This window comes from Schistocerca cancellata, chromosome 2, assembly GCF_023864275.1.
Source record: "Schistocerca cancellata isolate TAMUIC-IGC-003103 chromosome 2, iqSchCanc2.1, whole genome shotgun sequence".
In the NCBI taxonomy this organism is placed as follows: Eukaryota; Metazoa; Arthropoda; class Insecta; order Orthoptera; family Acrididae; genus Schistocerca; species Schistocerca cancellata.
In genome coordinates, this window is record NC_064627.1 from 595148643 (window position 1) to 595173558 (window position 24916).

Below are 24916 nucleotides of genomic sequence, written 5' to 3' on the forward strand. Positions count from 1 at the left end.
TGAAAGTAGGTGGCCCATACAGCTTTCCTCATTGCTGTAACATCATTCAGAGGTGCAGTTCGTCTAATGGCCAGTCCACAATAATTCTGAAGATCTATTTCAGTTTCTGTCTCAGCCAGACAGAGATTTTCCATCAAATAGCAACTTTCCTTTCATTTCTCTTCATAGCTTCCTCAATCTAGCATCCATCCTCTTTTGCACATATCCACAACACTCCAGTTTTGTTACCAAGGTATCATCATAAACATTGAACTCATTAATTTTATTGAAAGCTTTAGAGTCCCCATCGCCTAGGTACTTCGTATATCTAACGTTATAAACGGGCACCGACCTGTGAAATATTTTCAGATTTCCATCATATTCCAGACCTCCACTGTAACCATCATAATCCTTAGAACACTGATGTTCAATATGTCCTTCAGTGTTGCTATGGCAGGTGTGGCAGTACTTAGATACGCACTCAACATCAACAACTTTCCCATTCTCCAGAGAAGTAGCACTTACAACACCATTCAGGGAATGATGTCCTCAATGTTGCCATGTCCCATCAAGTGCAACAGCGATGTCCCTGGTTCCACTAATATTTACAGTTTCTTCTACAGCACGTTTCATAGATGCTTTAGACACAACCGTTAAGGCAACTAAAAGTATTTTTATGTACTCGCTGAACCTGCTGGGAGGAGGAGAAAGGTCCATCAAACCACAAAACGTTTGAGCAGCCTTTTTTCCTTTCCTATTGCACACATTGCATGCACTAACTTCAGATTCACATCATGTGAATTACGCACAATGTACGAAGTCATTTTTGAGCTAGATTTATTGCAGGATCTACACAGAACAACTAATTTTGACGCTAAATCCCTTCCTGTCACTTTGTTGTTCAGTTATTTCCAGACAGCCTACACCATCACATTGTTTACATTTCGCCACTTTATGTATCAAAGAAGATAAGATGCCCACATCAACATCAACAAATACATTACAAATAACGTCATTGTTAACACAAAAATTTTAATCACCAGTAGAGATGGGCAAACTGAAACACGTAAATGTTTCGAAACAAATGAAACAGTACAATGTAATGTTTCGATACGGTGTTTCGAAACAGTGAAACAGTTTGTTTTGTAATCTAATAAACCTACACATTTTATCATCTTGAATGTCTACTGTATAAGTATGTCCATATAAACACAAATGAGGTGCGAGAGCGCTAATCATATCGCAGAAAGTATGAAACTATCACTTAGGCGTCTTGGCAGTTTCGTATTTCCTGCAGCAAATGCGCTGCTTTTGTGTCATGTGACTTTCATACTTTTCAATTGGCTGAGGAAAGCCTTAGCTGAAGACAGAAGAACCACCACGAAGGGAACTGGAGGTGGGAGCAAACTGCAGAAACAACAGATATGCTACTGGGATTCCCACATTCCATTAGTATGGCTAATATACCCATCCTGATAAAGGGAATCATTGTGGATAGACACAGTGACTATAGACTCACAAATAACGCCAAATAATTCGAATAAATAACAAAATATAACAGAAAAAAATTTGTCTTTCAAGGTGTTTCGAACCGTTACTATAAATTCACTATGCTTCCCAGCCCTTACCGTTCACCATTACACTATCAGTGATATGTCAAACAGATTGCTTGCAATTATACCTACATCAAATTTATGTATATGTCTAATAACTGTCACTCTACGCCTTTTTTATTTAAAATGTTGTAGTCTTACTTGCGTTTCTTAATATGATTACTGTACATGAACAGAGAAGCGTATGTTATAAAAAAAGTGTAATTTAACTGAATTATTTTCACATATTTATTATTTTGAATGCGAATAGTATGCGTTGTTTTATTGTTTGGTTAGTGTTTATAAAGCAGATGTTACGCCATTTCGGAATAGGACAGTCAGCCAGAAACGAAGCTTTATTTTCGGATATCTTGAGCTTCATGCTATTGCTTGTCAAAAGATTTCGACACTCTTGAAAGTGTTTCATGAAGTGGTATGTTGTGTTTCAGTACCTGTGCCGAGCCCGAATCTCGTCCGACACAGAGCGGAATGAAACATCACTGTTTCGATACAATTAGTCCGTTCCAGGCGCAGGTGGACTGAAACAGTCTTATTTTGAAACAACGATACAGTTTCTGTGTCTGGCTCGAGATCCGAGACAAGGGCGGAATGAAACACTTCTGTTTCGAAACAGTGAACCATAGCCGTTCCGAAACACTGAAACAGTTCCAGGTATCGATACACTGTATCGAAACATAGAAACAGTGGCCAAGTCTAATCACCAGGAGGTGTGCCATGTGGAAGTCACTTTCCTGAAGAGCTGATATATAGGTTACTTTCAGCAGTGTGGCTTGCTTTCGTTGTGAACTGGTTAACAAGGAATTTCCTTTTATTGAATTTATTGATGCGTGGCATAGTTCGTATTTGTTTCACACTACAGGATATGTACTTCCACAAGTATATTTAGCACTTGGGCAACAACCGTTTAGTAACACGTGAACAAGCTGTTTCGGCGAAACGAAAGTAAATACTAGCATTTACAGACACTAGAAACCTGCACTGTTACCACCGTATACAATGTATCATACGTATAATCGCTGGAAACAGGAAGTTCACAGTTCTTTTCTAAATAATACTGGTTTGTGCAAGGAGATATATAAACTACATAGAGTGGCTATCTGTGAGGTAACAGCGCTCCCAGGGGCAGCAAAAAGCAACACCGGCCGCCATTTTTTGAAACGTCTACATGTCAGTATATTTACATTTGGTGTATAGTACTGGCGTTAGAAAGTCACTGTTTTCCGGTTGTAATTTGTTTTAAAAGTCTTATTGACCGATCGCGAATCATGCCCAGTGTATGTGCAGCGTACAATTGCGCTAATAGAAGTGATAAAACAACTGGAATATCATATTTCAGGTGAGTATCTAAATGCGTGTTGTATTTAGCGTCTTGTGCATCATTTTCGTGTTTAAGCTGTATACAAAATGTAAATAACTACTGTATACACGTCTCTTTATTTTTAGATTTCCTCTGAAAAAGAAAGAGCTGTTAAGTCGGTGAGTAGCCAATATAGGGCGAGATAAGTGGCAGCCAACTCAACATAGCTGCATATGCTCGTTTTACTTTGAAGATAGATACATGTATAGTACAAACGAGAAGAGGCGACTTCTGGCAAACGCAGTACCGAAAAAAGTTTCGTTTCCTGACCACCTGCAGAAAACAACTGTAGTGTAGAGACAACCAAGGAAACGGCCTGGCAGTGAAGAATCAGCTTCCTTATCAAATGAACCTGGTAAAATAGTTTTCCTGTTATTTATTTGCTATATGGATTGTGTGTGTGAATTTTACTATTAATCAGTGTATGTTTAAAGAAAAATGATAATACTTCATTTTTGTAGGTGAAAGAGTGAATTAGAATGACCATACAGATCATTCTTATTGTTTGCCTAGCCCCAAAAAATTGAAACAGAATTATGAGGCACTACAGAAAAGGACCGAGAAACAGAGGATGCAAGCGAAACATGCAAGGAAAAGTGTTTCAAGAAATAAGACACAAATTGTGACGTATAAAACAGTGGTTGTAGCCCTAAATAAGAGACTTCACGACTGTGCTTCTGAAGTGATAGGATGTGACAAAAATAGTGATATTCTGAAGCACTTTTTGCAACGCAAAACAAATGTTCAATTCCTGAATATCCTAAAGAAATAAGACAGTTTGCCCTTACACTCAGTTTTTACTCCTTCAAAGCTTATAATTATTTGAGGAAGTCTGTTAAATTACCCCATCCTCGAACACTCCGAAGGTGGGCAACTATAGTAAATGGCAGTCCTGGATTTACAGAAGAAAGCTTAAAAAAATTAGCAGATGAGGTTCAACATAGTTCAGACCTATTTTAGCTGCACTTATGTTCGATGAGGTGACTCGCAAAAAAGACTTAATATGGGATGGTAATAAGGTCTGGGGTTATGTTGTCTTAGGGCAAGGATGTGAGGAAAGTGATGATAGCCAAATAGCAAAAGAGGTACTAGTGTTTATGGTCACTGGGATTAATAAGAGTTGGAAAATTCCTGTTGGCTATTGTTTTCTTAATGGTTTAACAGCAAGTGTGAAACTTAATTTACTGCAGCAGTACCTCCGTAAATTGGAGGACACTGATGGAAAACAGGTTTCATTGCAATAAAATGCATCAAAAATAGTTTTTATGCTGCTCCAAAGGGTGTATTCAAATTGTTAACAGTGGCAGAAAGGGTTTTCAGGGACTGTCAAACCTTAATATGGAAGAAGAACTTCCTTCTGTAGTTGTGTGTGGAATTGTTCAGTATGTTGGGTGACAGGCCGAATTTATTTACTCGATTTTTACCATCTAATGGTGCCAGCTGAATTTGGAGAAGAGTCACATTACTCTTTTGTAGTCAGGAGGCTGTTAAAATAGTATTTTAATTGTAGGTTACACCATTTGTGCAAAAACCAGGCCAATGGAAGAAAGAGGGAAACATATTCGGCAAATATATACAAACTTATATTGTTTAAGGGACAATGAAAGGTCCTACGCTGTCAATTGATCGTTTTTGGACCTACTGAGCTATTTAAAATTGTTTTTGACCTAATCTATATGGCATTGCAGCGAAATGAACTGCAACATTTCGTAATAAACTTTTCAATTAATCGATGTCGGAAGTGTGTTTCATTTCTTTTAGCCTTCATCACTATATGTTTTACAGTAGAGAAATCAGATTGTCAGTGCAGATTGGCTTTTATTTTACGCCATGCGTAGTAAACAATAACAACATTCAGTATTAGCAGACGACGTGTAGGCTGCACCTTGAAGTTACAAGACATGGCGGCTCAGTTTTCAAGTTGCTTCAAAGATGGCGGTGCCATAGCCAGTCTATGTTGTTTATATAGGTCGTTGGGTTTGTGTAACAGAATTAAAGGGAGCGTGGCGGCATACATGACCATAACTTTAAAATTTGGTGTATGTAAGTCATTTTTCATTTGAAACCCTATAGTGTATATATCAATTTAATCAGGAAAGACTATAGAATTTTTCCACAATTTGTAAGTACACTGTATGCTTGAAAGATTGTATTTATTCAGGTAATTTATTAATCTATCTTTTATGGGCAGGGCCCTCCAACCAACTTGGGATTTTGGCTATCTAACGCGCCAATTGCACAGAATTTTGCATGCTATCCCTCTGGAGGACATCCAACAACTCTGTCATCGATTCTCAAGCCGAATAATTGTTTGCATAAGGGCCAGATGTGGAGCAACGCCTTACTGAATTGTTCAATTTGTGAAGCTTTTTCTCTTGAATAAATCATTCAATTTTTCTGAAGTTGTAATCATTTGCTTTTTTGTACATGTACATCACATTCATCGACGTACGCCCAATTTGGATGATTTCCTAGTGGTGCGTCTTTTATTTTTTTGTCTTTGAGTGTAACATAAAAAGAAATATCTTGCATGAACTGATGAAATGTGCTTATCTTAGAGGTATCAAAGTAATTTACATACAAACTATATATATAGAATGGTTAAGTTGCCTGAGCTACTGGGTGGATCGCAGGGGACATATAGCGAACGACCCTCAGTTATGAGGTCTGGGCGCAAATATGGAGAAATCGGAATAAACAGTCCCGAACTGAAGTGGCAGTATTAGGGAGGGTGGAAGGGTATTCCATGGCGAGGATACCCTCAACAAATACCACACGATGTCAATGTGATCCTGTCACATGTCGAGTAAGCACCACCAGAAAATGTGTGCTTCACCTGCTACCTTGCAGGTAGGGATTCAACCCAAGGCCTAAGCAAAGGTAAATGCCAGAAGAAACAAAGACTGGAGGGAACTCTGTATGCTAGACAAGAATATTCCACAACCTGGAGGAGAATACACAAAGGCAGTAAGAGAGTAACAGGAAAGGAGGCAGTTCATCAACAAGCAACTAGAAAATGAAGAAGACAGAAATAATAACATTATAAGATAATTCTATAGATGTAGACGACATTTCAAGATGTGGTACAAACCAAAAATTGCTGGGATGTAAAATAATGGACGTGACTTGATAGCTGGCCAAGAACAGGACATGAACTTATGGAAAGACTATTTCGAAGAAATGTTGAATGTGCCTGTAGGAAACGAGGATACCGATGAATTTAAGACTATGAAGGACCCGAACCAAAAGTAGAGGAGCCTACAGTGAGAGAAAAGGACGAAGTTTTAAGACAAATGAAGAACAATAAGGGCGCAGGACTCGATGGCATGACAATGGAACTGCTGAAACAAGGTCGAAAAGAATGTGGAAAATCACAGTATAGAATTATTCTGCAGGTATTTAAAAATCAAAAGAGATGCAGGGAATGGCAATAAGCAATAATACTGCCAGTTCACAAAAATAAAAATGAACCAGGAGAGAGAAATGCAGGGGTATGTTATTATTATTTAGCACATACAAGATCTTGGCACACATTCTCTTATTAAGACTATTATAATTTACAGAGGAAAACCTTGAAGAGCACTAGCCCAGATTTTGGAAGGACGTGTCAACAACGGACCAAATATTCATTTTCAGACTAGTAATTGAAAATATATGAGAACGTGATAAGAAGGTATACTTCCTACTTACAGATTTCAAGAAAACCAATGATAGTGTCCACAGTAAAGTATATTGAGGGTACTGGAAGAATCTAGTATACCTTTGAAACTGTTCAGGCTAATCAAAATGTGTATTGAGTACACTAAATGTGCAGTGAAGGTTGAAGGCAGGAAGTATGAATGTTTTGCATTAGAGACAAGAGTCAAACACTATTTTTATATTGCAAAAGATGGTAAAAAGAGCGACATCCATTGGAAGAGGTGTCAACGTAGGTGGCCGCGTGAAACTGTTAGTGTTTGTAAATGATATTGTCTTTACAGTGGAGGAGAAGGATGAGCGCTAATAGACAACGCACAAAAAGTGGGTCTAGGATCAATCAGGATAAAACAGAGTGTATGATTGTAACAAGAAACAATGAGAAATCGAAGGGATCACTGGCAGTAGCAGAAATGGAATTTAAGAAAACCAGGTTCTTCAAATGTCCAGGAAATACCAGTGGCTGGTTGCTGTTGTCGTCTCTGTAAGAGCCAACCTATATAAAACGGTTAAAATCTGCAAAGAGATGTCTGGGAAAACTATTCAGCAGCAAACTACCAACAAGAACAACAACTCCACATTTACAAGACTATTGTGGGAACGGTATTAATACATTCCTGGAAATGGAAAAAAGAACACATTGACACCGGTGTGTCAGACCCACCATACTTGCTCCGGACACTGCGAGAGGGCTGTACAAGCAATGATCACACGCACGGCACAGCGGACACACCAGGAACCGCGGTGTTGGCCGTCGAATGGCGCTAGCTGCGCAGCATTTGTGCACCGCCGTCGTCAGTGTCAGCCAGTTTGCCGTGGCATACGGAGCTCCATCGCAGTCTTTAACACTGGTAGCATGCCGCGACAGCGTGGACGTGAACCGTATGTGCAGTTGACGGACTTTGAGCGAGGGCGTATAGTGGGCATGCGGGAGGCCGGGTGGACGTACCGCCGAATTGCTCAACACGTGGGGCGTGAGGTCTCCACAGTACATCGATGTTGTCGCCAGTGGTCGGCGGAAGGTGCACGTGCCCGTCGACCTGGGACCGGACCGCAGCGACGCACGGATGCACGCCAAGACCGTAGGATCCTACGCAGTGCCGTAGGGGACCGCACCGCCACTTCCCAGCAAATTAGGGACACTGTTGCTCCTGGGGTATCGGCGAGGACCATTCGCAACCGTCTCCATGAAGCTGGGCTACGGTCCCGCACACCGTTAGGCCGTCTTCCGCTCACGCCCCAACATCGTGCAGCCCGCCTCCAGTGGTGTCGCGACAGGCGTGAATGGAGGGACGAATGGAGACGTGTCGTCTTCAGCGATGAGAGTCGCTTCTGCCTTGGTGCCAATGATGGTCGTATGCGTGTTTGGCGCCGTGCAGGTGAGCGCCACAATCAGGACTGCATACGACCGAGGCACACAGGGCCAACACCCGGCATCATGGTGTGGGGAGCGATCTCCTACACTGGCCGTACACCACTGGTGATCGTCGAGGGGACACTGAATAGTGCACGGTACATCCAAACCGTCATCGAACCCATCGTTCTACCATTCCTAGACCGGCAAGGGAACTTGCTGTTCCAACAGGACAATGCACGTCCGCATGTATCCCGTGCCACCCAACGTGCTCTAGAAGGTGTAAGTCAACTACCCTGGCCAGCAAGATCTCCGGATCTGTCCCCCATTGAGCATGTTTGGGACTGGATGAAGCGTCGTCTCACGCGGTCTGCACGTCCAGCACGAACGCTGGTCCAACTGAGGCGCCAGGTGGAAATGGCATGGCAAGCCGTTCCACAGGACTACATCCAGCATCTCTACGATCGTCTCCATGGGAGAATAGCAGCCTGCATCGCTGCGAAAGGTGGATATACACTGTACTAGTGCCGACATTGTGCATGCTCTGTTGCCTGTGTCTATGTGCCTGTGGTTCTGTCAGTGTGATCATGTGATGTATCTGACCCCAGGAATGTGTCAATAAAGTTTCCCCTTCCTGGGACAATGAATTCACGGTGTTCTTATTTAAATTTCCAGGAGTGTAGATGTGTCTGAAGCATGAACGTTGAGCAAGAAGGTGGAGACAAAAATTACCACCTTCAAAAACAAGGTGTTAAGAAAAATCTTTGGGCCTGCATAAGAAAATGGAATTTTCATAAGAAGAAAAACACAGAAATTCATGTGCTGTTTAATGAACTAGATGTGACAGCTACAATAAAGAGTAGAACAATTTAATGGCTGGAATATGTACTAAGAAGATAAGAAATGATTATGAAGGCAGTGGTAGAAGGGAAGTCGCAAGGGAAGACCCCTTGGCAGACGAAAACTGTAGTGAATGAATGGAACCACGAAAGATCTGGAGGCCCTAAGAGCCCACGAACGCATGGCCAGTGACAGACCGAATGGAAGGGGCGGAAGAATGAGGCAATGAACCAACATCGGTTTGTGTGGCCAACTTACTAATAAGTATCAGATATTTAAGATACAAGACAATTAGTGTTCGTCCATCACATGAAGTTGTTTGGTCATGACATGTCTTCAGATTTGCCAAATTAACGAGATTTGCCAAATCTACTCGTAGTACACCAAAAACAAAAATTTTAGAATCTTGCCCTCTCTTGGATAAATTTCTGGGGACACCCATGGTTCCAGTCAACACTGTTAATAAATGTAGGATTGTCTTTCCTTAGTCTCCGTCATATGGTCACTACCTCCTCGTGTGATATGATAAATACTAGGTGGTTATAATTGAAGTGCAGCTACTCACAGAGGTCCTGTGTGTCTGTAATTATTTTATGGCACCGAAGGTTGGTAGATATACTAATCCGTTGATGCAGAATTGATTTACAATAGAAAAAAATTAGTTCTAATTTTGACCACCAGGTGCAAAACTGGCGCTGTACAGAAACTCGTTGACATCTTCCATGCTTGTATCGAACTGTGCAAGCAGCAGTTAATAATAAAATCAACATTATGGCTTTCTCACTTGTTTGACCATTTCTGCTCATGTCCCGTCACCTAATTCATTGCATCTGGAAACATTTCTATACATCTTTGTTGTATTCACAGTGCCAGTTTTGCATCTGTTGGCCAAAATTGGAAACAATTTTTTTCCAACATAAATTGTTTCCGCATTGACGCATAAGAAATCCACCAACTTTCACTGCACGCGATAATTACACCCCACACTGGACCTCTGTGAGAAGCTGCACATTAATTACAACCACCCAGTACTTAAAACTGTGTGGCGATCATGTATGTAAGTGATGAGAAGAAAAAGTTTTAAGACTTTTTTAGATAAATTCCCTCTAACTAGTCCCCTATTTTATTTATAGTCTAATGGAGCTTATTTCCCTGATAACTCTCGTGACATGCAAACACTACCCCAATATCTGGACAGAAACATGAATTATGGCTCTCACGGAGCGCGAGTTACCGATGCAGCATGCGTTGACGTGAGCAAGGTGAGACCTCCGCGTGACGACGGAAGTTCCCGTAGAGTCTAGTAAACAGGCAGGCAGCCATGAGAATAATTCGGGGACGCGAACGAAGCAGTGACGCGGCGCGCGGCCTTGTGGGAATCCCTTGGGCAGCGGATAAGAGACGCCGTGGGCCCGCGGCGCGCAGCAGCCATGCCGCCGGCTCTGCTGCTGACTCTGCTGCTGCTGACTGCGCTGCTGCCGCCGCTGACAGCCGCGCTGCCGCAGGACGAGCGCTGCCGCGCCTGCTCGCAGGTCAGCGCCAGGTTCTGCTGCCGCTTCTTCGCACTCTGCTGCGCAGGTGTGTGAGTGTGCTCAGCGCAGCCGACTAGCGTGAAGTTGCGTTATAAAGGCCCCCGCACGCTATGAAACAATTTGTCAAACTGTACCGTTTGCCAAACACTACGGTGCAGTTTGACGTGTTCGTGCTTGCGAGACATTTTGAGTCACGTAATGTTTCACAAGGTGACGGAAGTTGCCAGTGTCGATGATTCGCCGCATATGTTCAGTGAAAATTGGTTTATTAAAATTTATCTCACTGTGTCTTGACTTTACAACCTATGTAAACTACGATCAGTGATAATAACATAGTAGCACTGACAATTGCCAAAATGGTGGAGTTATCACGTCTTTCCCAGCCATATAGGCCCATTACGCAGGTAGAGGTTATGAATAAAATCAATATTTTAGGAATAACATACAAGTAGGAATGCAATAAAATAAAAGAAATGGAAGTTCTTCGGTACTTCCACGGACGATGTGGGCTTTATGTTCCCACGTTGTGGTATTTAAATGAAATGTCATTAAAGGAGCAAGTAAGAGAGAACGAATTTTCGCAAACTTGTGTCTTCTTTTTCAATGTGAGGACGAAGTAACTTCAAAGAAGTTATTAAACATTTCACTGTCTGCAAAAAAAGCTGATGTAATCATCAGGCTCTGTATTTAACGTGTCCAGTAACAGGTTTTCTATCTCATTTGAAACCAAAACCCTAGAAGGTGTTTCTCACGGAAGTTTTCGACAGCAGTTTTTTTAAGAACTTCGTGCCAAGCTAGTCTTGCTGTGATCTCAGTCAAAACTAGAACTGATAGGTACAGAAACTAAACGTAGCTTTATGACATTCAACGCCGTGTGCCATCTGTTGACTGAGGTCCGTACTTCGTTCTAAGAACCGTATATCACGCTATTGTGTATCGACTGTTTAATAATTTCGCCTGTCGTCAATAGCAGTATCAGCTGCTTGTAGCAACTGAAACTACCGTTATAACATTCAAACCCCTGTGCCATCTCTTGTGGAAGTTTCAGTTTTTATACTTTATGTACGATGTATGTGAATAATATGCTGAAACTTGGTTTCAGCTAAATGGGTTGAATCTAAACATATCCAAGACGCACGTGATGCAGTTCAGAACCAGTCAAAATGTGAGCAGATTAAGATTGTGCACAACAACCAAGGTATAGAAGAAGTTGATTCAGTCAATTTCTTAGGTTTAAATGTAGATAAAAATTTGAGCTGGCAGGCAAACATTGAATACCTGGTAAACAAACTGAACAGCTTTGCATCTGCAATGCAATTGCAATGCAAATATTGTCAACTGCAATTGACATGGACACACGAAAAAGTAGCATATACAAGCTACTTCGAATCCATTATTAGATATAGTATTGTTTTTTGGGGTAACTCGACAAACATAGTGCGGATACTAAAAATACAGAAACATATCATAAGAAATATGTGCACTGCAAATCACAAAGAACCATGTCGACCATTATTTAGAAAACTTAAAATATTAACTCTGCCATCCTTATACATATAAGAGATTATTATATTTTTGTACACCAGACGAATTATTTGAGGGAAACCATTTTGGCCGTTCACATGATACCAGAAACAAATAAAATTTTATGGTCCCCACATGGGAATGAAAATTTGTAATAAATCAAAAGGGAACAAGTCGGTGCAGATGAATTTAGATTCAGTTAAAAGAAAACTATATGAGGTATTGACACTGAAGTGTTATTACTCAGTGGATGAATTCATGCGGGACAAACTGGAAATTTGAGCTGGGTACAATGTGTTATCCTTATAGTGTCGTTATTTATTATAGTGCTGTTATTTATTAATGTAAAAATCATTGTAATTGTTTTATAAATTTTTGACGTGTCTCCTGTACGCGAACCAAATGGACTGCAAATGTACGTCATGAGATGAATAAAACACAATTCACATCAAAATACTCTCCGTGGCTTGCCCATAACGTAATGAAGGTTTTCAGAATTTACTTAGCAGTTTTAGTCTTTATCGAAAGGTGCAGTAAATATAGCACGAACGTAAGCATTAGGCTGTATTAAAAGGCAATATTTTAGCAAGAACATTTATTTTGTTACACAACCAGAATTTGGCATTCATATTAGGTGCCTTTACCGAGCGAGGTGGCGCAGTGGTTAGCACACTGGACTCGCATTCGGGAGGACGACGGTTCAATCCCGCGTCGGGCCATCCTGATTTAGGTTTTCCGTGATTTCCCTAAATCGCTCCAGGCAAATGCCGGGATCTGAAAGGGCACGGCCGACTTCCTTCCCTCATCCAATGAGACCGATGACCTCGATGTTTGGTCTCTTCCTCCAAACAACAACAACAACATTAGGTGCCTTTGCCAATTCAGAACCAAATTATCTCATAGACCTCAGGCCATGCTACAGACCAGTCTGTGACCAAAACCAAGGTTTCAGGAGGGGACCAATATCACACTCAAGCCAATCTTTATCAATAACGACACGGCAGAAAATTTTGGGTTATGGGACCGTTTTAACCATGGAGGTAAGAATAAGGGGAGATGGCGCTACGTATCCCAGCCGTACTACGTTTTGAAGCCATAGGGGCGTGGCTCGCTGTCATGACACTCTGATCAAAACATGGCCAGTGTGCTATAGCGCTGCGTGTATTACAGTCGCTAATTGCACCATATACGCATGTAACGTCATAAGATTGGTTGTTTCAAAGTTTTTGTTTAAAATAAAATGTCGTAAAGGCGAAATTCCGCGTTTCTTCTGATTAAAAATAGTTTTTAATGTAATATTACGAATAGCTAGCCTTCAATGTAAACGATACAATTTTGTTAATTCAGTAATAAACGTGTATCACAAACTAAATAATAGAAACAAAACTAAGTTAGCTGTACCCTCCCTCCAAAGCCCCATAAATACATCTTGTTTGTAATACGTACTGGGACATTTCAGTTACGTTACACTACTGGGAAACACTGCACATTACCACCAATATTTACTGAAATACGGTACATAGAATGGCAAATCTACACAGTGTCCGGTTTAGGCCTATACTTTACGCCAGTTAATGTAGTGTTAGCTTTTAATTTGGTACATGATGAAGACAAAGTGAGTTACTCAGCACTTCGATTATCGACGATACGTACGTATTATACTGAAACGTGAACTTGAAAACTAAGAATTTAATTCTTTGAATTAACATACCTTTTGCAAATGTTTTGGGTGTGTAGGGAAAACTGATGGTACAGCATTTTCTCGGAGCTTTACTGTTGAAAGGGAAGTTCGGTCTATGTCCTCTTCTTGGAAATGCTGAGAACATATAGTGCTCCATTTAGACGCACGCCAATTCTTCCTCCTCACGACATTCTCCCACAGAGCTTTCCGACTTTCATTTTTAGGAAATCTAAAATCATACAGGAGAAAAACACGCTATAGTACAAGTACCGATGTAGCACACGTTCATTCACAATGAAGTTGTAAAATCGCACTTAACGAGACAACTTACACATGAAATGTTATTCCCTTCGATTTCGCATCACAATCAGAATGATTCGTACATCCGAACACCACACAAGTCACCATAATAGCGCAAAATCTTTCCAAAAGCGAGCGACAAGCCTATGCACACAAGCTTACAGCAGCAATGTTTTGGTCGGATTGAGATGGCTACCCGCGGCTTCACATAGCTTCACAGCTGTGACGTCACGGCGTCTCCCTCTATTCTTACCTCCATGGTTTTAACAATGGGAGAATGGAAATTTCATTATCACTCACAGTGTATTTCTCATTTATGTATCACCCCTTTCAAATCGCATAATGTCTTCAACGGCACGCCGATCAGATTCTCAGTTTGCATACTTACGTCACCAGTTACCACTATGAGTTCCCCAAGAGATGACTTCTTTAATTGGATAGATAAAAAATATACTCACCAAGCAAAACACACACATAAAAGACTGTTGTGACTGGAAGCTTTTGGAGCACCTCCTTCTTCAGGTAGAAGGGTTGAAGGGGAAGGAAGAGGGGTGCAGGGAAAGGACTGGAGAGGTCTGCGAAAAGGGGTAGATTTTGGGAAAGTCACCCAGAACCGCAGGTCGGGGGAGACTTACCGTATGGGATGAGAAGGAAACAACAGAGTGTTTCACAAACAAATAAGAAAGAACGAATCGAAATGATAATTAAATGGACACCCTAGCTGCAAACACGCGTTGATAAACTTCATTGGGGACATGTGTGCCCCGACCGGGACTCGAACCCGGGGCACACATTTTCAACATGTCCCCAATGAAGTTCATCAACGCCTGTTTGCAGCTAGGGTGTCCATTTAATTATCATTTCATTTCTAGCAAAGCTGCATGGTCATCCACGGTAACTGTTCTTTCGGGAACAGATACTACCGTCATATATAGTTAAAGAACGAATCCCTTCTCCAGAAAAATGAATGAAGACACATCAGGAAACACATGGGAAGAAATGGCCTTGTAGTTCCTCTCCTGTACAAGTGCCGCCACCCTCTCTAAGATGGCCAACTACATCTGCATTGTCAAGGTGAAATGTGACAAAGGATGGCTGCATTGGACTCGGCATGGTGGAGGGGAGCTGGCTGGATTGCAGACACAACCAGGAGCTGGCACTTCTACCAATGAACCTTAAGCGTGTGCTGTAGCATGAAACCATTATCCTTGTCAATGATGGCAGATGAGGGAATAGTACTGAGAACCCACATGAACGAAAAGTGTCACATTTATCATGAAACCGTTACCCTAGTCACCAATTTCTGTAGACTTAGCCAAGCGGTGTGCTAGGCAGTAATTGCTGTAGAGCTTCTGAGGATGAAAGTCCATACATAAGTGCATCTGAAATGTCCTTCTGTAATGAATCGTAACAGGGGCCCCACTACGACGAGGTCCAGGATAATCAGTAGTGGTGATAGCAGGCAGGTGCCTTGATGTGTAGTGACAAGATACCACAAAGCTGTGAGCTGTTGGGCAATCAAAGTGCAGGTCAAGTGAAGCAAGGTCTTCGAGAGCAGCTGACAGACGGCCAGCAGCAATTCTGGCAAAGGTGCAAGATGAAAGATGGGCCCTCGGGAACAGCTGATGGATGTCCAGCTACTGTGATCCCAGTGGTTGCATGTCACAGCACGGTCTGATGGATAGTGGCAGCAACAGGCATTGTGTTCCAAGTATAGGCCTGAGGCTGGCTAATAGTTGGTCTGGAGCTTGGACCTGAATTGCTGATGAGGAGGTGAGTGGCACCTAAGTTCATGTCAGCAGAGGAATACAAGTGCAGTGTCACGTGGATAAGTGACAATGCGGATGTTGATAACTGCCTGCGACCCACGAAGAATACGCGTGAGTATTTTTGCTGAATATACAGGGCCCCTGCCATGCGGAACATGGGGTAAAAAGTTTTGAGTTTAGCTTGGACTAGCAGCCATTTGTACAGCCATTCGGACATCAGTCTTACTGTTGTTGTGTTATAGTATATTAAACAAGGTTTGAATGATGAATTGGATTTGGTACCAAGGAAAATTGTGTGAATCAATTAATCGTTTTGAAAAGATGTTAATTGGGCTGAAATTATTGCTTGGCTAATGGTACCATTCATATGTGCAGTGTTCGAATTTTCCATGCAAATAAATGCAAAAAACATATATTTCTGGGAGGTCTTTAAAGTGTGCCATTTCTATACTTTAAATCTGTATGAACAAGTTCAAACTTTGCATTAAGGTAGATGAATGGATCAAGTCAAAACCAAATTTTCTTTATCCAAAAATTTTTATTTGTTGTTTAGATATGATGGTTTAAAGTCAAATTAAATGTAGCATATAAAATTCATTGTTACATGAACTGAATGTATGGAAATGGTATAAAGTGATTCAAATAAATAAAAAATGGTAACTCACATTAAAAATTCTAGCTTGATTTAGGTTTTGCATGCAAAAACGTGCTTTTCATCAGTTTAAATTTTGTACAAAGGCAGACAAACACGGTAATTAATGATCGTCCTATTTGTGGAAGCTTTCTCCATTGCCACAATATAAGCAATGGTAGAGTAAAAGTAGAGAACCAGAATGAAAGATACTTCTATCATAGCACAAAAAAAGGTGAATACGTCCTCGGCAGAGCTAGGAATGTGAAAGAAGGGAGCTAGCTTTTCTGCTTATATGGCAGCTTCAAAGATATTTAAATCAAAACATCTTCACAAATTTATATTTTTTTCAAGTTCACCCTACTTCACCAATGCACTGAGATCTCTTAGCTGCAAGGTGATGGCACACCTGCATCTCACAATTTATAAATTAAAGTCCCTGATCCTGTGACCAAAATCCAGAGGATTCAGTATATAACATCAAATGGCTTAAGAGCGCACATGCAATAGCTAAAAAAACTTTTTCTCGGGCAGATAAAATTTCTGGGAGTCGAATTTGTTCTGGGGAGGGGGAATGAGATTATGTGTCATGTTACTTTAATTGATATGTTATGGATACTAATACTAACAAGTAAATCAGCCCAATTATGCCAACATGTTTTGATTTAAATGTTTTTGAAGCTACCAGAAAAAATAAAAAATCTACTGCTCTTCTTTTACATCTCCAACTCTCTCCAGGATATATATGCCTTTTTTGTGCTAAGATAGGAGCATTTTTCATTCTGGTAATATAAAATGCACAAGGATGGAACTTATAAAGGCAGACACTGTATACAGAGTTAACAGAGACCAGTTTCAACAACAACAACACTACTTTGGAGATTATTCCCGAAATGCTCATTCCTATCAGTCAAGGTGTGTCTGTCAAAGAATGCAGTTCTGTGCTTGATATTACTACATGTAAGCTTGCAGTCAGTTAGAGAATCAAGTCTCCCCCCCCCCCCCTCCCTCCCCCGAAATAAGCATAACATTATAACATTTGTAGAAGTAATACCTATTTTGAAAAGCATAAATCAGCACATAACTACTCATTTGATATGCATCACATTTTGCCCAACATTTCTAGAAATAGATTTATTTACGTGGCATATAGCAGCATAACCACCCTTTTTTGGCAGTACGGCATCTCATTTATAATCTCTCTGCCGTAAATGATAATAGAAAATTTTCTGTTTGACCTCAGTTATTACTGACTGTTTTAAGTTAGTTATATTATTTTTGTACAGCTCAAAAATTTCATCAAAGGGTACCATATATGTAGTTTTAGAAAAATTGAACTTGCTGTAAAATCTATTTAGAGAGACTAGATGGATTCATTAGGATATTGTAGTAGGCAGAGTTCTGAATGCATATTTTCATGTAATAACACACAAACATAGTGTCATTGGACTGAAAAACCTACTATCACAGTGCAATTTACACTACATCAATAATCGGCCCACAAAAAATTAAGCATGTCTTGTCAAAATTTTTGTCTTTTTAAAACTACAGAAGAATCACAGTGTTTCCATCCTCTGATCATAATTCTTTGCTCATAAACTATACAAGTTGTTTCCCTGTTGACACAAGTAATGTAGGCCTAACTCTAAAGTTGTGATCACAGACTTGGCACTGATGTCAAGTTTTGTAAATCCCCTTCCTGACAGATAATGGTTTGGCCACTGTTATGGTAATACAAATTATACTGTAAGCAGTGATGTGTCACCAAAGATAATATTTGATAGATTAGTAAAAGCATTTTTGACACAATTTTAAGACAGTTTGCCCATAAAGAAGTACAAAATATCTGACAAAGGCTTCACAACCAAGGGTACAAAAAGAACAAATCCATGGTATGGTAAACAACTGACTAATCTAAAAAAAACACTTATGTTGCTGCACAATATATGTAATAGTTTGGGATTGATCATGCTTCTTTAGTCTGTCTTAAATTTAGGAACGAGTATAAATTACCATTGCGGAAGCCAAAAAGTCACATAGTCTTAGTATGGTACCAGCAGTATTGGAAATCCACCAACAAGTGCCACATTGAGTGGGAACTAATAAACAGTGTTGCTAAAGATGCAAGAAGCAAGCAAATTAATAGCTGTCTTAAAAAATTCAGTAATTGTTATTAAATTAGGTGAAGAAGTCTGAAGACATCAAACTTGATATTAGTTCATCAGAGCTACTTTCAGAAAATGTTTATGGATCATCAGCATGAAGAAGTGTGTTTACTCTCTCTGTGGTCTTATCCTATTCTGTCCTAACAGTAGTAAAGCATTTGAAATCATTGACATATGACATATCTTGCAACATACAGATGAAAGTAATAGACTGTACTGCATACCCTTTAACATATTGCATAAACAAATGTATATCTGAAGGGCATATTCCTGATGAGCTTAAACTGTCTAGCGAAGTTCCATAGCATAAAAAGAAAGATAAATACTCTCTTTCAAGTTATGGGCTAGTTTCCATAGTCCCAGTTTTTTCTAAAGAATTAGAATGTATAATTTTCCAACTGTTAGCTCTTTATTTTTAAAATTTACAAATAATTAGTGGATCACAATATGGTTTTAGCCAAAACCTGACAACTGTTGATGCTATAGACTCTGTAGTCAAATGCCCCCTTTGTGTGTTAGGGGACAAAGGCTTTGTTAAAGTCACTTTTTGCCTTTGGTTATGTAGATCATACACCAGTTCTGTGGCATTAGAGATAACTGCCTTAAACTGTTAAATTCATATTTATGGAGTCACATGCAAGTTGTCTTCATTGACAAAGAAATGGCCAGTATAGGACAAGTTAAGGTATGTGTTCCACAGGGATATGTATTGGGGTAATTTTTGTTTGTGGTCTCGCGGTAGCCTTCTCTCTTCCCGAGCAAGGGGTCCTGTGTTCAATTCCTGGCGGGGTCAGGGATTTTCACCTGCCTCGAGATGACTGGGTTTTGTTGTGTCGTCTTCATCATCATCATTCATCCCCATTTCGGTCAGAGGAAGGCAATGGCAAACCACCTTCGCTAGGACCTTGCCTAGTACAGCAGTGCGGGTGTCCTGCATCGTCGTCTACGCTCTGTCGACAAGAATTTGACATCATCAATATTGACTAATAGCCTGCCAACACTTATTAATTCCAGTACCACCTCTACGCAGATGATACAACTTTTTTCACAGGAGTAATAATTCAGTAGCCTCAAAATTTGTGTTGCAGAGACAACATCTCAAGTGTCCTATTGGTTCTAAACAAACAGATTCTTGTTAAACGAAAACAAAAGTCAGCAAACGGTCTTTAGCCTAAAAAACAAGCTTCCATCTAGTTATCTGAGCTATGTTAAGTTTTCCTGGATATATTTAGATGATAAATTATGTTGGAGTCAACATGTAAAATACATTAGTTACGGTAAATTGTCCAGAGTAATTTATTTGTTAAGAGAACTTACAGGTTGTGTACCATATCTGAAATGTATGTTAGAACACCTTGTTTTTCATTTTTACAAAGCATAACATTGTGTGGTACTATTTTATGGGAAAACACTTGCTGTGTGCATGAGACCTTAGTACTACAGATGAAAGCAGTTATAGTAATTACAGGTTCTTTGTGTAAGTCACACTGCAAAACTTTGTTCTGTGAATAAAAAATCATGACAGTAATAAACTTATATTTACACCATTTTTAATTTATACAAAGAAGAAGTTTCCACAAGCAAAACATGGAGAAAATGTACATTTGTACAACAAGAGAAGCAACAGCTGCATTTATACTTGATACCACAGACACAAAATCAGTTAACAGTTATTAAATAATGGGGCAGAGATTATTTAATAAGCTTCCAGACACTGTACAAGCTTTATCAGAACAATGAGTCAAACAAACATTGCATGATCATTAGTTGCCCGCCTATTCTATGATGTAAAGAAATTTATAATTTGAAACATAATACTTCAATGTTAATAACTGGTCTGTTGTTCCTTTAAATTATCAGTTGTACTAAGAGTGTTGTGTGGTCTGTTGCTACAAGGGTCCAATGGCAATCTTGATATGAGGTCAGAGTGCAGTCTACACAGAAAACAGGGGTAGCCATTACAGTCTCCCAATTACAAATAAGAACTAGCTCAAAACTGGAAAACATTAAATATGTCATAACTAAGAATTCAGCTTGTTATTTCTTTCCAGATTATTTGTTTTTAGTTTGGGTCTCATTCTTGACCCCTTGGCTACCAACAGTTCATTACTAGGAACACTCTTAACTTTTAACTGTTATGTCCTCATCATTTCCCATTGCTTGGGTCACTGTGATAATAGTTCTTCAAAGACTTTTTCTTCTTTTCAGGAACTGTGTATATATTCTTTCATTTTCTTAAACCTATTGTGGACTATCCCAGTGTAGCTTCCTGTATTTTTCCTAAACTGATTAAGGTAAATTGCAGAATTGTTCCATTAAATAGGACAAGGCCATTTTCCTATCCCATCATTGTACATCCAACCTTCTGATCCATCTGTACTTGTCCTTCTTTGACTTCCCATTTTCAATTTTATTCTGCTGAGAGTAGTTAGATATTCAACTTCGTCAGTAAACTTTTGATGGATACCCATGATCAAATTCCTCCTTTTTCAGCAACTGGTTAAGTGGACACTCCACTCATCGAAAACCCTGTTAAGCAGAATCCTATATAAGTTTATGCGGTAGAAGATAGCAACAGTTGGGTACAATCCACAACTATTCAATAACAAAATTAGAAAGTTAATATGAACACACCAATAGCTGCATGATGGGTTTAAATGAAACCAAATCCTTGCTTGCAAATGAAAACTGAACAAAGTCAAAACAAGGAAGAGGACAGCTATTATTTCATAAATTTGGAAGCATGACGGATTTAAATGAAATCAAATCCTTACTTACAAACAAAAGCTGAAGAAAGTCAAAACAAGAAGAAGGACAACAACCATATGTTCTTTGCTCAATACGCTACAAAAATCATGACATATGATTTTATCCATGATGACAACAAAGGGAAGATAACAAAATGAAGGCTGAATTACTGAATTTTTCTTCTAACGAAAATCTGAAACCAACTCCTACATCCATCAAAGATCCAAATATGACGGATATAAAGATAAATGAGAACAAAATAAGGTACAGCTCAAGTCAATTGATAAGGAAAAGACACTAGATCTCAAAATGTGCCTGTTAGATTATTTACTGAATACGATTATGATTTATCACCAGAACAATTAAGTGTGTCACATGCCTGGAAAAGAGAAGGTTGTGATCTCTCGGATTAATAGTGTGCTTCTGGGTATACAACCAAGTTGTTGTTCCATTTATAAGAAGGTTCACAGAACAAATGTCCATATCTACCTATTTCATAGATGTCAATACATTGTAAGAGTAGTCTGCCACCGGGAGCTGAGTGGTCAGCGCAACAGAAAGTCAATCCTAAGGGCCCTGGTTCAATTCCCGGCTGGGTCAGAGTTTTTCTCTGCTCAGAGACTGGGTGTTAAGTTGGCCTAATCATCATTATTTCATCCCCATCAATACACAACTTGTCAAAGTGGCGTCGAATCGAAAGACTTGCACCCGGCAAATGGTCTACTCAACGGGAGGTCCTAGTGACATGACATTTATTTATTGTAAGAGTATAGAAATACTTTTTGAACATGTACAGTGATTTTTGAGATTATACAATTCCTCTCTAGGAATCAACATGGTTTCAAAAACATCATCATGGACACTCATCTCATTGAGGACTTCCTAGCAAACAGTGTAGTACTCAAGGAGGGGTGGAGGTATCATCAGAAATAAAAGTAGCATCCAGTGTACCTCAAGTTTATGTTGTAGGACTATTATTATTGTTCTTTCTTTTCTCAGATGTTATGTCTGGTCAAAAATGGAAAGTGACGCGGACCTTGATCAAGCGTGACTTCCTTTTAACTGTACAGTATATGTTATATTGCATTTAGGAACTTTCGGGTCATTAAACATGTATCAATAATTACGGATTTAAGTAGTTGTATATATAATTTTGGATGTAACTGTATTGCTTTGATGTACTGGTGGATATTGTGTGGTATGATTCCTGTAATTGATAGTATAATTGGTATAATGTCAACTTTATCCTGATGCCACATGTCCTTGACTTCCTCAGCCAGTTGGATGTATTTTTCAATTTTTTCTCCTGTTTTCTTTTGTATATTTGTTGTATTGGGTATGGATATTTCGATTAGTTGTGTTAATTTCTTCTTTTTATTGGTGAGTATGATGTCAGGTTTGTTATGTAGTGTTGTTTTATCTGTTATAATGGTTCTGTTCCAGTATAATTTGTATTCATCATTCTCCAGTACATTTTGTGGTGCATACTTGTCTGTGGGAACGTGTTGTTTTATAAGTTTATGATGTAAGACAAGCTGTTGATGTATTATTTTTGCTACATTGTCATGTCTTCTGGGGTATTCTGTATTTGCTAGTATTGTACACTCGCTTGTGATGTGATCTACTGTTTCTATTTGTTGTTTGTAAAGTCTGCATTTATCTGTTGTGGTATTGGGATCTTTAATAATATGCTTGCTGTAATATCTGGTGTTTATTGTTTGATCCTGTATTGCAATCATGAATCCGTCCGTCTCACTGTATATATTGCCTTTTCTTAGCCATGTGTTGGATGCGTCTTGATCGATGTGTGGCTGTGTTAGATGATACGGGTGCTTGCCATGTAGTGTTTTCTTTTTCCAATTTACTTTCTTTGTATCTGTTGATGTTATGTGATCTAAAGGGTTGTAGAAATGGTTATGAAATTGCAATGGTGTAGCCGATGTATTTATATGAGTGATTGCTTTGTGTATTTTGCTAGTTTCTGCTCGTTCTAGAAAGAATTTTCTTAAATTGTCTACCTGTCCATAATGTAGGTTTTTTGTGTCGATAAATCCCCTTCCTCCTTCCTTTCTGCTTAATGTGAATCTTTCAGTTGCTGAATGTATGTGATGTATTCTATATTTGTGGCAGTGTGATCGTGTAAGTGTATTGAGTGCTTCTAGGTCTGTGTTATTCCATTTCACTACTCCAAATGAGTAGGTCAATATTGGTATAGCATAAGTATTTATAGCTTTTGTCTTGTTTCTTGCTGTCAATTCTGTTTTCAATATTTTTGTTAGTCTTTGTCTATATTTTTCTTTTAGTTCTTATTTAATATTTGTATTATCTATTCCTACTTTTTGTCTGTATCCTATATATTTATAGGCATCTGTTTTTTCCATTGCTTCTATGCAGTCACTGTGGTTATCCAATATGTAATCTTCCTGTTTAGTGTGTTTTCCCTTGACTATGCTATTTTTCTTACATTTGTCTGTTCCAAAAGCCATATTTATATCATTGCTGAATACTTCTGTTATGTTTAGTAATTGGTTGAGTTGTTGATTTGTTGCTGCCAGTAGTTTTAGATCATCTATGTATAGCAAATGTGTGATTTTGTGTGGTTATGTTCCAGTAATATTGTATCCATAATTTGTATTATTTAGCATGTTGGATAGTGGGTTCAGAGCAAGGCAGAACCAGAAAGGACTTAATGATTCTCCTTGGTATATTCCACGCTTAATCTGTATTGGCTGTGATGTGATATTATTTGAATTTGTTTGGATATTAAGTGTGGTTTTCCAATTTTTTATTACTATGTTTAGGAACTGTATCAATTTAGGATCTACTTTGTATATTTCCAATATTTGTAGTAACCATGAGTGGGGTACACCATCAAAAGCTTTTTGGTAATCAATGTATGCATAGTGTAGCGACCTTTCCTTAGCTTTAGCTTGATATGTCACCTCTGTATCTATTATCAGTTGCTCTTTACATCCTCGTGCTCCTTTGCAACAGCCTTTTTGTTCTTCATTTATAATGTTGTTCTGTGTTGTATGTGTCATTAATTTCTGTGTAATGACTGAAGTTAATATTTTGTATATTTGTGGTAGGCATGTTATGGGGCGATATTTTGCTGGGTTTGCAGTGTCTGCTTGATCTTTAGGTTTCAGATAAGTTATTCCATATGTAAGTTTATCAGGGAATGTGTATGGGTTTGCAATGTAACTGTTAAATAATTTAATATAATAGAAGGAAACATTCCACGTGGGAAAAAATGTGTTTGTTTGTGTGTCTATCGACGTGCCAGCGCTTTCGTTTGGTAAGTCACATCATCTTTGTTTTTAGATATGTTAAATAATTTAGTTAGATGTGAATGTGTTGAGGTGAATTTCTTTAGCCAGAAATTTGCTATTTTATCTTTTCCAGGGGCTTTCCAATTGTGTGTAGAATTAATTGCTTGGGTGACTTCATGTTGCAAAATTATCACTTCAGGCATTTGTGGTATCATCTTGTATGTATTTGTTTCTACTTGTATCCACCGTGCATGCCTGTTATGTTGTACCGGGTTTGGACCATATGTTGCTCCAGAAGTGTTCCATGTCTGTTATGTTTGGTGGATTGTCTATTTTAATGTGTGTGTTAGCTATTGTCTGGTAAAATTTCTTTTGGTTTGTGTTGAATGTTTGGTTTTGTTTCCATTTTCACTTTTTTTTGTCGTTTGGCCAATGCTTGTAATTTCTGCTTCTTT